Here is a 17,029-nt window from a genome sequence, read left to right as displayed (position 1 = left end):
CTGTACACTTGAGCTTGAGAGGGATTAATTGCAAGCGTGGGTGTAATGTTTCTGGCATGCGTACCAGGAGCCTGCTTTTGAAGTGATTCTGTAGCGGACATGTGAAGTAATGATGGGAAATGTGAAATAATAGATGGGGAATGTGGATTAAGAAATGGGAAACAGGGAAGGGGCAAGAATCCATTAAAAACAACCTGAAGGGCAGTGAGCCGTGAGGAGGGGAGCAATTAAGGCACAGGTCATACAGATCCAGCCAATGGCAAAGATCATAAAACAATCGGATTTTAGCCAAAGAACTACTGTGTCACCTCTTGGCAGTCTGTTTGGAATTGTAATGTCTAGCAAAATAATTAACACCTTCTGTGATGCCAACTGTTTAAAAAAAACACTGCTGTTCAGATAGCAAGAAGCGATTTTTCCAGATGACACCAGAGAAATGACTATAGTAGAACTGGAGTAGCTTGTTTTGTTTCGGAAAGCAAATTAGACAACAGTTCTTTCGCCAAATATATAAACAAAACAAGGAAAAATTTAGTTTTAAGTGTCGGTAATTGTTCAATAATTGGTCATTTTCACAGCAATGCTTTTAACATTTGCTGATGATTTGTCGGCCTCGAGTCCAATAAAAATGTATGTGTGGGCATTGATTCTGATTCCTTCCTCGTCCTATTGAAATTGGTTGCCATGGAAGAAATTATGAAGTCAATGGTTCTTTAGCGTCATAGCCATAGAGTCATACAGCATGGAAACAGGCCCTTTGGCCCAACTTGCCCTTCCCGACCAACATGGTAAGAGAAAGTTAGATAGAGCTCTAGGGGCTAGTGGAGTCAAGGGATATGGGGAGAAGGCAGGCACGGGTTATTGATAGGGGACGATCAGCCATGATCCCAATGAATGGAGGTGCTGGCTCGAAGGGCCAAATGGCCTCCTCCCGCACCTATTTTCTATGTTTCTATGTTTCTATGCCCCGTCTACACTGGTCCCACCTGCCTGCGTTTGGCCCATATCCCTCTAAGCATTTCTTGTCCATGTACTTGTCCAAATGCATCTCTCTTATGCCAACTGGGATGCAGATACCAGCAGCCTCTGAATTTCACTTATTTGTCAATCAAAAAGATGTTAAAGAAAATGATGATAATCAGATGATTAATTCCACAAAACAAAAAAATTATTTGAAAATCACATTATTTAAGTTCACAAACTAAAGGTTCTGAATCATAATTCTGGAGCCTTTTTTGAAATGACATTTGCTGATTTGTTTTTCATTTGCAAGCAGATACCACCATGATAAAATGACTGAGTTTTATTTACATAGTTGGCATTCCCATTTCAGGCTCAATCTGTGTACAACATATTTACTTGATTCCCTCCCTATCACCCTTCCCTCAGTCGGGTGGTCCTTGTGAGTGGAAACACAACTACATTCCATCCCTTATAAAGCCTCCATGCAGCAACAACATTACACAGCACAATGCCAGCTGCTGTCCTTGTAAATGCTTACAACACACACCAAACAATCAGTAGTAAATCAGAATATTCTCCTATTTTAGCCCCTTTTCCGTTGTTAGTCATTAGCTGCTGCCTATTATCATAGTCATAGTCACACAGCATGGAAACAGTTCCTTTAGCCCAACTTGCCCATGCCTTTAAACATGCCCCATCGACACTAGTCCCATCTGCCTGCGTTTGACCCATATCCCTCTAAACCTATCCTATCCATGTATGTCCAAATGTATTAAAAAGTGTTATGATATTACCTGCCTTAACTATAATACCTACCACCCTTTGTGTAAAAAAGTTGCCCCTCAGGTTTCTATAAAATCTTACTCCCTCAAATTAAAATATGTCCTCTGGTTCTTGATTCCACTCCTCTGTGCAAAGGAGCCTGTGCATTTACCTTATCTATTCCTCTCATAATCTTATACACATCTATAAGATCACCATTTATCCTCCTGCCCTGCAAGGAATAAAAACCCAGAATGCTCAACCTCTCCTTTTTATTTAAGCCCTCGAGTCCTGGCAACATCCTTGTTAATCATCTCTGCATCCATTCCAGCTTGACAACATCATACCAATAACATGGTGCCCAAAACTGAACACAATACTCTAAATGAGGCCTCACCATCATCTTATATAACAGCAACATCACCTCCCAACTTCTATACTCATCATTCTGATTGATAAAGGCCAATGTGCGTAATGTTTGTAACTCTTTCTCCACTGTTTTACATTCTTGGATCTCACTCTCTCTTTGCCTCAGGTTTTCCCCACAGGTCCAGGTGAAAATCTGGACTGATCCTACCCTTTGGCATTCCACATCACCCACACTCACCACAAGTGAACTGTGGCCTTTTAAGTAGTTAAGTTGGCAAACTTTCTCCCGGCTTTTGAGCATGGGCAAGAAATGCAGTTGGTGTCACTCACTTCCCGGGAATGAGTAAATCATTTATAAAAAAATAAACATCATCAGGCTGCTGACGGAAATGAGATTGTCAGAGTCTAGCTTGCTTTTGCGTGGTGTTAATCCAATGCCACTTTCTCCTGTCTTGGAGATGTTGCAGATTTTCTTGGCAATTTTCGAAGTACAACCAGATGTTGCCTTGGAGTCTCGGCCAGTGCTCTTCAATCATCACAACCGCAGTTAAATTGATGATCAATCTCATTTCCTCTTTGCGGAATCGTATCCAACATTGACGCAGTCGGTCACACTTTCGCTGTGTCAGCCCTGGCTGCAGTGGTAACTTTAGCCCTGTGTCAGAGGTGCGAGCTCAAAGTTTCAAAGCAGGGATTTGTCTGCTCTCCAAGGTAGATGTTAACATGCCACAACGGTGTTTTAAAGCTGGGCGGTGGTTTATCTTCTGTCCAATATTTATACCTCTCCTGCTTTACTAGAAACACCGCCTTCAATATTTCTTCAAATATACAAGCTTAGATAAACACAGAATGCTGGATTAACTCAGTGGGCAGGTAGCAACTCTGGAGAAAAGGAATAGGTGATGTTTCAGGTTGAGACCCTTCATCAGACTGAGTCACCTAATCACAGACCTTGCCAATGGAAAAGAGCCCTGTTGTCCACGTCTCTGGCACTGGGGGAAACCACTCTCTCTTATTTTGATGCCTTTCAGTGGGCTGATGCTATCAGTAACAATTGACTATCTCAAACCTGTTATCTTTTGTTATCTAAGTTGCTGCACTTGACCAAGAGGTGTAGGGTTTCAATAAGATCCTTAGAATGTTATTGGATGCTGATTTAAATCAAATTGCTAGAGTAACTCTGAAGAAGGGTTTCAGCCCGAAACATTGCCTATTTCCTTTGCTCCATAGATGCAGCTGCACCCGCTGAGTTTCTCCAGCATTTTTGTGTACCTTCCCAGCATCTGCAGTTCCTTCTTAAATGCTAGAGTAACTCAGTGGGACAAGCAGCATCTCTGAACTGAAGGAATGGGTGACGTTTCGGGTCAACAGGAATATAATTTAATGTATGTAAACATTCATGCCATTCTGATCACAAATTACTGAATACTTTCTGACTTACAGCAGGAGAAATGTGCTAATGGATGCATCTTTGTTTCTTTTGAGTGTTCTTCCTGTTTTTTCCAGTTCCCTCATCCATTAGTCAAGAAAGGCGGTTTAAAAATGAAGGGCAGGTTTTACTTTGCATGAATTTGACACAATTAACAAATACATTGAAAGAGCAAAATGTTCCACTGCCACCACCTTTACAGCATTACCATGTGCAAATAAAAATTTGATGTAAATTCAGGTGAAATTCATTCACAGACCAACTAAACTTAGTCTCTAACGTAGACAGTGTCTGCATAGATACCTAATGCTGATTTAGTCCAACTTTGGTGCAGAAATATTGTTGTAGCCCACAGAGGAATATGAATTTTTTTAATATAGCATAATTGCAAAATGTTTGGCAAATGGGCGGCACGTTGACACAGTTGGTAGAGCTGCTGCCTCACAGCACCAGAGATCCGGGTTCAATCCTGACATCAGGTGCTACCTTTGCGGATTTGGCATATTCTCCCTGTGACCACTTGGGTTTCGGTCCACATTTTAAAGACATGTGGGTTTGTAGGTTAATTGTCCTTAATTTAGTTTAGTTTAGTTTGGAGATACAGCATGGAACCTGGCCCTTCATCCCACCCAGTCCACGCCGACCAGCGATCACCCATATACTAGTTCTATTCTACGGCCAGGAACAATATACAGAAGCCAATTAACTTGCAAACCTGCACCTCTTTGGAATGTGGGTGGAAACCAATGCACCCGGGGGAAACCCACAAGGTCACAGGGAGAATGTACAAACTCCATACAGACAGCACCCTAAGTCAGGATCAAACCTGTCTCTGGCACTGTAAGGTAGCAACTCTACCACTACAACAGTGGCACCCTAAATTATCCGTCTTGCCTAGGGAGTGGATGCAAAAGAGTCTATGCGATAACATAGAGCTATGTAGAACTAGAGTATGATGATATAGTACTTCTCATGGATAACATTCTTGATTAGTAAAGGTGCCAGGTGTGATTGGGAAAAGGCAGGAGAATGGAGTTGAGAGGGAAACGTACATCAGCCATGATTGAATGGCGAGTAGACTTGATGGGCTGAATGGCCTTATTTTGCTCCCAGAACATGAACATAAAATGAGTGGGTGATCGATGGCTGGCATGGACTCAGTGGGCCGAAGGGCCTGCATCTAAGCTGTATCCTCAATCAACCTATTATTAGCATTTCCTCTGTAGAACGCGAGTGAGAGAAAATGCAGAAATCTAATAGAAGCTGCATTCTGTTGGATACCTTCTGAATAAAATAAAATGATTTTAAATTGTTCCTTTTAACTGTGTTGAAAAAAATGTAGTTATTTATTTTCCAAGTGAACAGCAAGGGCAACATGCCTGATCACAGGTCCTTGCCAGTGGTTCTTTGTAATGGGCTCCCAGGAGAGTTGTGAAAGAACAGCCAAGGTCAACTTGAAGCTAGTTTCCCTCCCTCCCTTTGGCTGTTTACAATCATGGGGGAGCCACCATTCACTTACTGTCCAAAGTGCGATTGGACAACCAATCTCCACATCTGGTCCACGTAGGTGGTCCCCTATGATATTTTATTTTATTCTGAAAATATTACAAATGATAAATCAGTTAATGCGTTTATATTCTTTGAAAACCGGAGTAAAACATTTTTCTGGGACCATCTATTCAACCAGAAACCATGTCTAGACAATCTATTTAATGAATATAATTATGATATAATGCTGCTAATGACTAACAAAAAAGAATTGTGCTGGCTCTGTATAAGTGTGAGGTCCTGGTTGACCTTGATGGAGATTGTGTCAAATGTTCTTGGCTTTCTCCCTCCTTGGATATGGTAGCAGCCAGTTCAATGGTAGGCAGGGTGTCTTGAATTTGCAGAGTTTCTGACCCCGTCGATGTCAGGAGGTGTGGAGGGGCTTAAGTCCTCAACAGTGCGGGTATGATATTGCTGTTCGTGGAATGATGCACAATTCGGAGATTGCAATTTCTATCTCTGGGATGTTTACTCATGCAGGGTGGAATTATGTCATATTTCACTCCAAATGAACTTCGCAAATAAACTGCAGAAGCTAGCGATTCGTAATAAAAAAGAGAAAATCATTCAAAACATTGACTTCAAGAAATTACAGAGAATTTGTGGATGCAGCCCAGACCATCACACAAACCAACCACCGTTCCATTGACTCCATCTACACTTCACGCTGCCTTGGCAAGGCCAGCAGCATAATCAAGGACGAGCCTCACCTTGGTCACTCGCCCTTCTCCCCTCTCACAAGAGACAAGAGGTACAGAAGTATGAAAACACACACCTGCAAATTCAGGGACAATTTCTTCCCACCTATTATCAGGCAACTGAAACATCCTACCACCAACTAGAGAGTGGTCATGAGCTATCATCCACCTCATTGGAGACCCTCGGACTATCTTTAATTGGACACTGAATTTTAATCTTGAACAAAATATCGTACCCTTTATCCTGTATCTGCACACTGTGGACGGTTCCAATGCAATCATGTATAGTCTTTCTGCTGACTGGTTAGCACGCAACAAAAAGCTTTTCACACGTCTCAATAAACTAAATTAAACTAAACACAGAGCTCTCTCTCTCCCTCCCTCTCTCTCCCCCTCTCACCCAATGGGTGCTGTCTGTACGGAGTTTGTACGTTCTCCCTGTGACCATGTGGGTTTTCTCCGGATGCTCCGGTTTCCTCTCACACTCCAACGACTACAAAGATGAACAGGTTTGTAGGTTAATTGGCTTTAGTAAATATTGTAAATTGTCCCTAGTGTGTAGGATATTGCTAGTGTATGCGGTGATCACTGGCCAGAGCGGACACGGTGGGCTGAAGGGCCTGTTTCCTCATTGTATCTCTAAGCTAAACTAAACTAGAAGGGAATGCTTAATTTGAAGAGGACCCAATTAGATATAGAATTGGTACAATTTGGTTTGATGCATTTTGTGCAGTAATCCACATCATTTCAACATCTGCTTGTCTTTTATTTGCACCAAAAGAAAACCAGGCGGAAAGTTTGGCAACTAACTAAAGGCTTTGATTTGACCGTGTTTACAGAAAACAGCAGTAACATATAAGAGACATGTGTTCAAGAAGGAAAGGAGGTAAATAAAGTTTTATTTTTGCTTATTATTTTAGTTTTCACAATAAAAATACACATGCTAAACTTACAAGACAGTGAATGCTTGATATTATAAAGACTGGTTTCAAAGGAATTTTAATTCACGTTATTTTTACTCTATGTACACTCATCAAAAAATATGCATGAGACTACAAATGTGGTTTGGTTTAGTTTAGTTTAGAGATACAGTGCGGGAAACAGGCCCTTCGGCCCACTGAGCCCGCGATGACCAGCAATCACCCCGTACACTAACACTATCCTACACACTAGGGACCATTTATTGAAGCCAATTAACCTACAAGCCTGTATGTCTTTGGAGTGTGGGAGGAAACCTGAGCACCTGGAGCCAACCCACGCAGGTCATGGGGAGAACGTACAAAGTCCGTACAGATAGCACCTGCAGGCAGGATTGAATCATGGTCTCTGGTGCAATAAGGCAGCAACTCTACTGCCACGCTGATGTTCCACCCATATTTATGATATGGTATTTATGGTATTTATGAACCTTTCAGATCTCAGGGTGCTATCCAGATACTAAGTAGAATTGTTTTTTTTTACCTATCTCATATGTATTTCTTAAACAGCACAAGTAAGCTTCTTATTTCATCGCTGCCTGTGGGGTTTTGCTGTGTGCTAATGTGCCATTGCTTTTCCACTGACTCCTTGGAAGTCCCTGACCGATAATCACAAAAGTGGAGAAGGTGCACTCTGACTGGTATTGAGATCATGTAATGCTAGGTGCCCTGTGTATTTAGCAAAATAAGTGTATCAGCTTACTAACTACACCCCCCCCCCCCCCCCCCCCCCCCCCCTCCCCTCCCCATCGCATCTGGTGCTCCCTGCTTAATCTGTGGAGACATCCATGGTACAGCCACCTCATCAGTTACCTAAAGCGGAAACAAGCCATCTTGGATCCTGACTGCTTGGACAGAGGTCGGGAGATTTTGCAGCATGGGGGATAGGATGGAGTAGAGGTACATGGAAATGATTTACAGGGGGGCAGGAACAAGCATAAACAATGGGTTTGCCAGAGCAGACTGAAGAAGGATCTCAATCTGAAATGTCACCTTTTCCTTTTCTCCAAATATGCTGCCTGACCCGCTGAGTTACTCCAGCATTCTGTGTCTATCTTTGGTATAAACCAGCATCTGCAGTTCTTTGTTTCTGTAATTTCTGCATGTTGTGTCTATGTCTGATATTGTGTTTATTGCGCTGCTGTAAGTAAGAATTTCATTGTTCCATTGTTGGTACATATGGCAATTAAACAATCCCAACTCTTGACAATCGGCTGTGTGGCAACTTGGTTTGTGGCAATATCTGAATGGTGTGTTAAATGCCCTGGGTCAACCATACTTCTTGGGAACAGTTCTCAGGAGCAGAACCCTGTCGTAACTTGGGGTGGAGGCAGGAGGGATGAAGGGAGGTGGGTTTGGGGAGGGATGAGGGGAGATGGGGTGGGGGGGAGGGAGGGATGAGGGGAGGTGGGGAGGAAGGATGGAGGTGGGTTGGGGGTGAGGGAGGGAGGGACAAGGGGAGGTGGGGTGGGGGGGGGTGGTGGGTCAAGGGGAGGAGGGGGGGGGGGGGGGGTGAGGGTGGGGTGGGGGTGGGGGGGGGAGAGACAAAGGGAGGTACGGTGGGGGGAAGGTAGGTCAAGGGGAGGTAGGGGTGGGGGGAGGTGGGACAAGGGATGGTGGGGTGGGGGAAGGTGGTGGCTGGAAGGAGGTGGGATGAGGGGAGGTGGGTGGGGAAAAGAACGATAAGAGGTGGAGTGGGAAGGGGGGGGGACAACCTGAGGTTGGGTGGGGCAGGGAGGAGGGGGGGTCAAGGGAGGGGGATGGGGTGGGTTGGGAGGGAGGAGAGAAGATGGGGTGGGTAGAGTAGGAATAAAGATAATAACAGAAGCATTTGGGATTAGGTACCAGGGCGATGAGATATCATTTGTTCATCAACTCTTTGAGAGTCACGATTCACCCTTTAGCGCCCTGCCGCTGGTCGTTCGCAGAGATGGAGTATTAAATTAGCCGCTGTAAATGTCTTGGCTGCAATCAGGCTCTCAAGCTAATGCTCTGCCTGCCTGACACTGATACCATAACTCATGTTCACGCATGATAAAACTGGCAACTGTACTACATGAACTGTCTGTAACTCAAAGTTATGCTGTCCTCAGATTACTTCCCAGAGGAACTCTCCACAATTCGCACAGTTCAGAACGGACATGAAGAGCTCTCTGCTTTGTTCCAGAGGTCAAAAGAAGTTCTTGCGCTAATCCAGTTAAATATTACTAATGTCATAAGAATAGAGGTCAAAAATGTTATCGTTTTTATGGTCTCCCTGCTATCTTTGGACCGTTTGGATATGTCTCTTCTCTCAGTTGCCAGCGCTCCTGATTGATGTCTAATTGTGTTGGTTCATTGAATACTAATCCACATGTTCACATGTGCTTAAGCTTAAGAATAAAGCTTTCAAGAACTGTTTATGAAAAATGTCAACCATAAATCAGCTAGGATAGAATTTGACATCGGGCATCTAATGTTCAGAGCCTAATGTTCAAACGTTCCCAAGGTATTCAATCAAATTTTTCTCCTTTTATTAATTACATGTGAACATGGCTTGCAAAATGCACCATTTATTTTGGGGTTTATTATTGTCACATGCACTGAGGTACAGTGAGAAACGTTGTTTTGTATTCTTTCCCATCAAAGCAGATAATACCGTACATACATACAATCAAACAGGGTCACATTGCCCCCAGAAAAGCAGCCAACATAATCAAGCCAAACTCAAGAACACTAGGTAGAGCAAAGGGGAAGATACAAAGTGCAGAATTTAGTTCTCAGCATTGTCCAATGTTTGCAATGGGGATGAGGTAAATTGGGCTAACCTATGGAGCGGTTGTTCAGTAGCCTGATAACAGAGGCAAAGAACTTGTTCCTGAATCTAGTGGTGTGCACCTTCAAACTTCTGTATCTTCTGCCCGATGGGAACAGTGGGAAGGAATGTCTAGGGTGGACAAATATTTGAATATGTTGGCTGCTTTTCTGGGGCAATGTGACCCTGTTTGAATTAATTGGCTAGATTAATTAAGCAACTATCATCTTGGTGAGTCTGGAGTGAAAATAGGTCATACCAGATAGATGGATGAAACACTGGAAGAATACAAGAAAATACAAGGAGTGCAGAGATAAATTTGCTGTCTTACAGTGCCAGAGACCTGGGTTCCATCCTGACTGTGAATGCTGTCTGTACGGAGTTTGTGCGTTCTCCCCATAACCCGTGTGGGTTTTCCCCGGGTGCTCCGGTTTCCTCCCACACTCCAAAGACGTACAGGCTTGTAGGTTAATTGGCTAGGGTAAAGATTTGTAAATTGGCCCTAGTGTGTAGGATAGTGATAGTGATAGTGCTATCTAGTGCAAGACGAGGATTGCTGGTCGGCGCGGACTCAGTGGGCCAAAGGGCCTGTTTCTGCGCTGTATCTCTAATCTAAACTAGACTAAAATCAGAGCAGCAATAGGTCACGGGGCCTCTCACATTTGGCACATCATTCATATGTTCATCTCCGATGTACCTCGGGTCTCTACTCTTCTTCTGTGCCAGATTCCCATAGCGTTTAATCCACTGATCTTCCCAAAATGTACTGTATCTACTTCCACATAAAAAACTTCTATTGTTTCAGGCTCCGCAGTTCTGGGGGGTAGAGAATTCTAGAGATGCACTACCCACTGTAAGAACAAATTTCCAAAGTACCTCAACCCCTAATAGAACGCACAACAGCCCAGCACAGCTACAGGCCCTTTGGCCCTCAACCTCTGTGTCGAACATGATGCCAAAACAAAATCTTATCTGCCTGCACATATTCCATATCCCTCCATTCGCTGGATGTCTGTGTGCCTATTCCAAATTCACTTAAATGCCACTATTGTATCTGCTTCCACCACCAGCCCTGCAACGTTTCAGTCACTCACCAAAAACTTGCCCCGCACACCACCTCTTTCCCCCTCTCATTTTAAAGCTATGCCTTCTGCTATTTGATCTTTCCATCCTGGGGAAAAGGTTCGAACTGTCTACCCTTTCTATGCCTCTCATATCTTGAAACTGTGCCCCCCAAAAGTAGTATGACGTTATAGTATCAACGACCCCCTGTGGCAGCTTGTTCCATGTACCCACCACCATCTGTGTGAAAAACATGCCCTCAGGTTCCTATAAAATCTTACACCCTCACCTTGAACCTATATCCCCTGGTTCTTGAGTACTCTTCTCTGGGTAAAAGTCTCTGTGGACCAACCCTTTCTATTCCATTATCGTTCTACTTTGCTGAGTTGGTTTGGGTTGCATGAGAGCTGAGCTCATACCTCCAGTTTCCCTCTACCATTACTCTCAGTCTGACGAAGAGTCTTGCCCCAAAACGTCTCCTATTCCTTTTCTCCAGAGATGCTGCTTGACCCGCTGAGTTACTCCAGCATTTTGTGTCTATCTTCGGTGTAAACCAGCATCTGCAATTCCTTCTTACACAGGATCTGCAGCATCCTTGTCTCTGGATAAAGCGGGATGGAATACGTAAGATCTGGATCCCTTCCCTTGCTCTGCTGACCTGCTTTAACCTCCAGCCCTGCAAAGTCCTCCCAGATGCATCAATGTAAATGCTCCCATTTTTGACTTCAGGGGACAAAGGCTGCCAATTTAGTGAAATCTTTTGCCATGAGCTCACCACCACTCGTTCTATTGAAGCAGAACAGAAGCGTTCATTTGTTCCAGAAACATACATGTGCACATACCGATTTAATCATGCCATCCACAGTGTACAGATACAGGACAAAGGGAATAATGTTTTGTGCAGGATAAGGTGCAATAAAGTCCAATTATAGATAGCCCGAGGGTCTTCAATGAGGTAGATGGTACCTCTCACTCTAGTTGGTGATAGGATGGTTCAATAGCCTGACATTGGATTCGTGAGTCTTGATTAGTGCGGGTGTCAAGGGTTATGGGGAGGAGGCAGGAGAACAGGGTTGAGAGGAAAAGATAGATCAGCCATGATTGAATATGGACACAAAGTGCCATAGCCCTTTGGGATCTTTAGCCGCCTGTTCCTGCGTCCTGCTGTTCTATGTTTTAAACAACTGCAACTTTTCTTCAATGTTTAGAGAAAGCAATTAATGTGGGGGATGCAGGATGGACAGTTATATATTTAGTATACTAAATATTCATTAAAAAATACAACAAAATCCATTGTCATACAATATATCCATTATATAATAGAACTTCATCATCAGTTGAATCAAGTTCCAGTTGAATTGGCTTGACAGGTATTTTCCACAACTAATTTACTTGAAGCTTATTCGCAAAATGTACGGTGTTTCATTAGACTTCTGGTAATCTTAGAGGGAGGCTGAAAATGAGAGGTTGCACTTCAAGATGCTGTGTTATGAGGAGCTGTGCTTACAACATACAAGTCAGGAAGTCCAGAAAGTCTATTGATTTTTGGTATAGCATTAGCTTCCTTGAAGTTCGCTGTCATTACAGCAAGATCTTTTAATTCATAACATTCTCAGTTTCTGCCATCAAAATCAATCTTCCTTCCTGTAGTCGAGACAGGAGTCTGTGCTGTGAAAGATTTTAAGATCGGGAAGGAGCGCTGTATCATATATACGGAAAGGAAAGTTGATGGGTTTTTTTTTTGAGGAGTTTCCTCATAGAGTTTTAGAGTCAAAGAGACACACAACATGGAAACAGGCCCTTTGGCCCATCTTGCCCATGCTGACCAAATGTTGGTATAGTATCTGCCTCAACTATCCCTACTGTCAGCTTGTTCCATATATCCATCACCCTCTGTGTGAAAACAATGGCCCCTTAGATTCCTATTTAATCTTTCCCCTTTTACCTTAAACCTATACCCTCTGGTTCTGGGTTCTCTACTCTTGGTAAAAGACTCTGTACGTTCATCCTCATGATTTTCTACACCTCAGCCTCTTGTGTTCTAAGGAATAGAATCCTGGCCTGCCCAACCTCTCCCTATAGCTCGGCCCTGCAAGTCTTGGCAATGTCCTCGTAAATCTTCTCTGCACTCTTCCAGCTTAATGTCATCCTTCCTCTAGCAATATCCTCAAAATCTTGACATGATTTATAACCAGAAACATGTGCCTAGATAGACACAAAATGCTGGAGTAACTCAATGGGTCAAGCAGCATCTCTGGAGGGAAGGAATAGGTGGCATTTCCGGACGAGACCCTTCAGCCTCAACCCAAAATATCACCTATTCCTTTTCTCCAGAAATGCTGCCTGACCCGCTGAGTAACTCCAGCACTTAGTGTCTATCTTTTGTGTAAACCAGCATCTGCCATTCCTTTCTGCACAGGTGCTTAGATATTGGACTGCCCCATTTTTGGTGTGCTAAGACACAGCTGGTTTCAGTGCTAACTCACCACTGCTGGTAATCTTAGTGAGAGCTAAAGATCTCTGTGACCAAATCCAGAGCTTTGTCGCAGTGCTGGCAAATCCCAGAGCCTGTGATGGCACCACCTTCTCACCAAACTATATCTCAGACAAAAATTCTGCAATACCGTCTCTCGCTGCTTCCACTCTGCGATTCCGCTTGCACTAGCTCTACACCCTTTGATCTCTCATTTTTACCATACCCTTCCATATCTCTATGTCTCCCTCTCCCCTGACTGTTTGAAGAAGGGTCTTGACCTGAAATGTCACCCGTTCCTTCCTCCAGAGATGCTGCCTGTCCTGCTGAGTTACTCCAGCATTTTGTGTCTATCTTAGATATACTAATCTCCTCACTAAAATAATGCTGGGTGACATTTCCAATTCACAGTGTTGGACAATTTGGAAACCATGACAGAGATCTGTTGCAACTGCAAGATACAAGATACAAGATACATTTATTTGTCACATGTGCCAGTTGGCACTGTGAAATGTGATTACCATACAGCCATACAATAAAATCAAGAACACAACACACGATAGAGTTCAACATAAAACATCCCCACACAGCAGAATCAAAGTTTCCCACTGTGAGGGAAGGGGCCACTGTGAGGGAAGGCACCAAAGTTGCTATAGCTGTAGAAACTGGAACTGCAGGTGCAGGTTTACAAAAAAATAGCACAAAGTGCTGGAGTAACTCAGCAAGTCAGGCAGAATCCCTGGAGAACATGGATAGGTGACATTTTAGGTCGGGACCCATTCTTCAGACTGATTCAATAGTTTAGTTTAGAGTTTTATTGTTGCGTGTACCAACAAACAGTGAAAAACTTTTGTTTGCATGCTACCAGTCAAAGAAAAGAATACACATGAATACAATCAAGCCATCCACAGTGCACAATATAACATTGAAGTACAAGAATGCCCAATTAAAGATAATCTAAAGGTCCCCAATGAGGTAGATGGGAGGTCAGGACCACACTCTAGCTGATGAGAGGATCGTTCAGTTGCCTGATAACAGCTGGGAAGAAACTGTTCCTGAATCCCGAGGTATTTGACTTTAGCTGGCTGTTCTGATTATTTCATGAGGAAGTAGATTTGACTCATTATTAAAACAAAGCCACAAAGTGTTGGAGTCACTCAGCGGGCAGGTAGCATTAACAATGGGCATGTGTGTTAATTTACTTCCAGTTGCATTTCATGTGACCATGTTTATTATTTATTTCTTCCAACAGCTAGCAACTGCAAATATTCTGCAAATATTACGGTGAATGATTTTGAAGGACATAAATGTTCATTCACAGAATCCAATTGAAGTGGATAATGTGAAGTGGGATGTGAGAATTCTGAATTGTCTTAATAAGGCGGCACTGTGTCGCAGCAGTAGAGTCGCTGCTTTACAGCATCAGAGACTCAGGTTTCATCCTGACTATGGATGCTGTCTGTACGGAGTTTGTACGTTCTCCCTGTGACATGCATGGGTTTGGGATAGTGTTAGTGTATCGCGATTGCTGGTCGGCGCGGACTCGGTGGGCCGAAGGGCCTGTTTTCGCGCTATATCTCTAAATTAAAAACTAGATATCTCTCCTTTGCAAAAAAAATGTATCTTCAAAGTATAAATACTCCTTGCATTTTTGCTTTTCATAAAAATGCTTGTCTTTATCGATTTAAGGAAACAAGATAAGTAAGATAAATAGTCCTTCATTGTATGGCTATTTTTAAGTGCGCATGCACATAAGATTGCTTCATTGTGCAAATAAAAAGGGAAAAGGTGATATTATGTGTCTATATTTAGCAATAGCTACTCATATGGGAGAGTTGAGTATCAGAAGGATAAATGTTCAAAGGCTCTGTGTCCTTGAGCATTTGCCATTCACAAGATATACAGTCAGATGCAAACTGGCCCTTCGGCCTGCCAAATCTATACTGACCATCAACCTCCATTTATACTAAGCTTACATTAATATCATTTATTTTTATCCACTCAACTCTTCTGTTAACTCCCTCAGATTTGGCCACACATCTGCATATGTGGGGAAATCTACAGTGGGCAATTAACCTTCCAATTCCCAAGTCTTTGGATGTGGGAGGAAACCAAAACACTCTAGAGAGAACCCACATGGTCACAGGGGGAATGTGCAAACTCCACAGAGACAGCACCGGTGGTGAGGACCGGACACAGGTCTTTGGCTCCGTGACATAATGGCACCTATTAAAGAGGGCTGAAATTGTAAAAGCTAATACAATAAGTACTGAAACAGCTATTCTTATAAAGACATAGTCATAGTCATACTGCATGGAAACAGGCCCTTCAACTCAACTTGCCCATGCCAACCAAGATGCCCCATCTACCTCAGTCCCACCTGCCCGCAGTTGGCCCATATCCCTCAAAACTTTTCCTATCCATGTACCTGTCAAAATGTTTTTTAACTGCTGTTATAGTACCTGCCTCAACTACCTCTCTGCCAGCTTGTTCCAGATACTCACCACCCTCTGAGTGAAAAATTTGTTACTTAGGTTCGTATTAAATCTTGACCCTCTAATCCTACAGTCTGTCCTCCCGTTCTCGATCCCCCTACCCTCGGCATAAGACTCTGTGCATTCACCGTATCTATTCTCCTCATGATTTTATGCAACTCTATAAGAACACCCCTCAGCCTCCTGCACTCCAAAGAATAAAGTCCAGGCCTGCCCAACCTCACCTATCGGCTCAGGCCTCTGGGTCCTGGCAACGTCCTCGTAAATCTTCAGTGTACTCTGCGTCATAAACCGTATTGGGGAATGCTGCTATGTTAGAATTTTCCAATTGTTAAAATGTTCCCTTCACCTGTTACACTTCCCTGTAAATTCTGTAGGTGGCATTATGATAGTATTTCCAATGCAGATCTGAACACTGACCAAAGATAGCTTCCTGTAACACAACTACACAGCACTCTATACTGTCTTTACATCATAGTCATATAGCGTGGAAGCAAGTCTAGCAGCCCAACTTGCCCATGCTGATCAATGTGTCCCATCTACACTAGTCCCACTTTTTCATTAACCCTTGTATTCCCTCTCTCTCCTTCCCTCCCCCACCCCAGTCGTACGACTAATTTCACTGTCATCCTGACATCCTCACTGTTCGTATCCCATTGTTATCATCTTTTCCACGGCCAACAATAGACCATTGTGGGCTCCACCTTTCCTTGATCGTCAGTGTTAGCAATTCATTTGTTCTTTGTAACTTTTCATACCTTTAGTTTCCCTCTCCCTACCCTCCCTATTCTTTTTCTCCAGAGATACTGCCTGACCCACGGAGTTACTCCAGCATTTTGTGTCTATCTTCCCACTATCCTTATCCCATCCGTGTACCTGTCTAAATGTTTCTTAAACGTTGCGATAGTACCTGCCTAAACCACCTCCTCCGGCAGCCCGTTCCATACACCTACCACCCTTTGTGTAAAAACGTTGGTTCCCTTTAAATCTGTACCCCCTCACCTTAAACCTATCATAACTAAGATGTTTTTTGAAAGGCAAGTTCCTTATCTCGTGGTGAATTCTGAACATCCAATTTAAAATATTAAACAAAAATTTGCAAATTTAACACGAACATTGTTACATGTTGTTCGTGGTTTCCATGTTGGTTCCATTATTCCCCACCAAACCTGAATGGAAGCAAGTCATCCCCTACCCTAGGATGCCACCTAAGAAAGAAAAAAGAAGGAAAAATATATTTTTAAATTCTGTTGCCTTTTATATCTTTGATTTAGTAAGTGATTGAGCACATCAACTTCACAAGTTATAAGAGTAGATTTAGGCCATTCGGCCCATCAAGTCCACCCCACCATTCAATCATGGCTGATCTCTGCCTCCTAATCCCATTTTCCTGCCTTCTCCCCATAACCCTTGACACCCGTTCTAATCAAGAATTTGTCTATCTCTGTCTGAAAAATAT

This window comes from Leucoraja erinacea, chromosome 18 (assembly GCF_028641065.1).
Source record: "Leucoraja erinacea ecotype New England chromosome 18, Leri_hhj_1, whole genome shotgun sequence".
Lineage (NCBI taxonomy): Eukaryota > Metazoa > Chordata > Chondrichthyes > Rajiformes > Rajidae > Leucoraja > Leucoraja erinaceus.
This window is presented reverse-complemented; position numbering follows the sequence as displayed.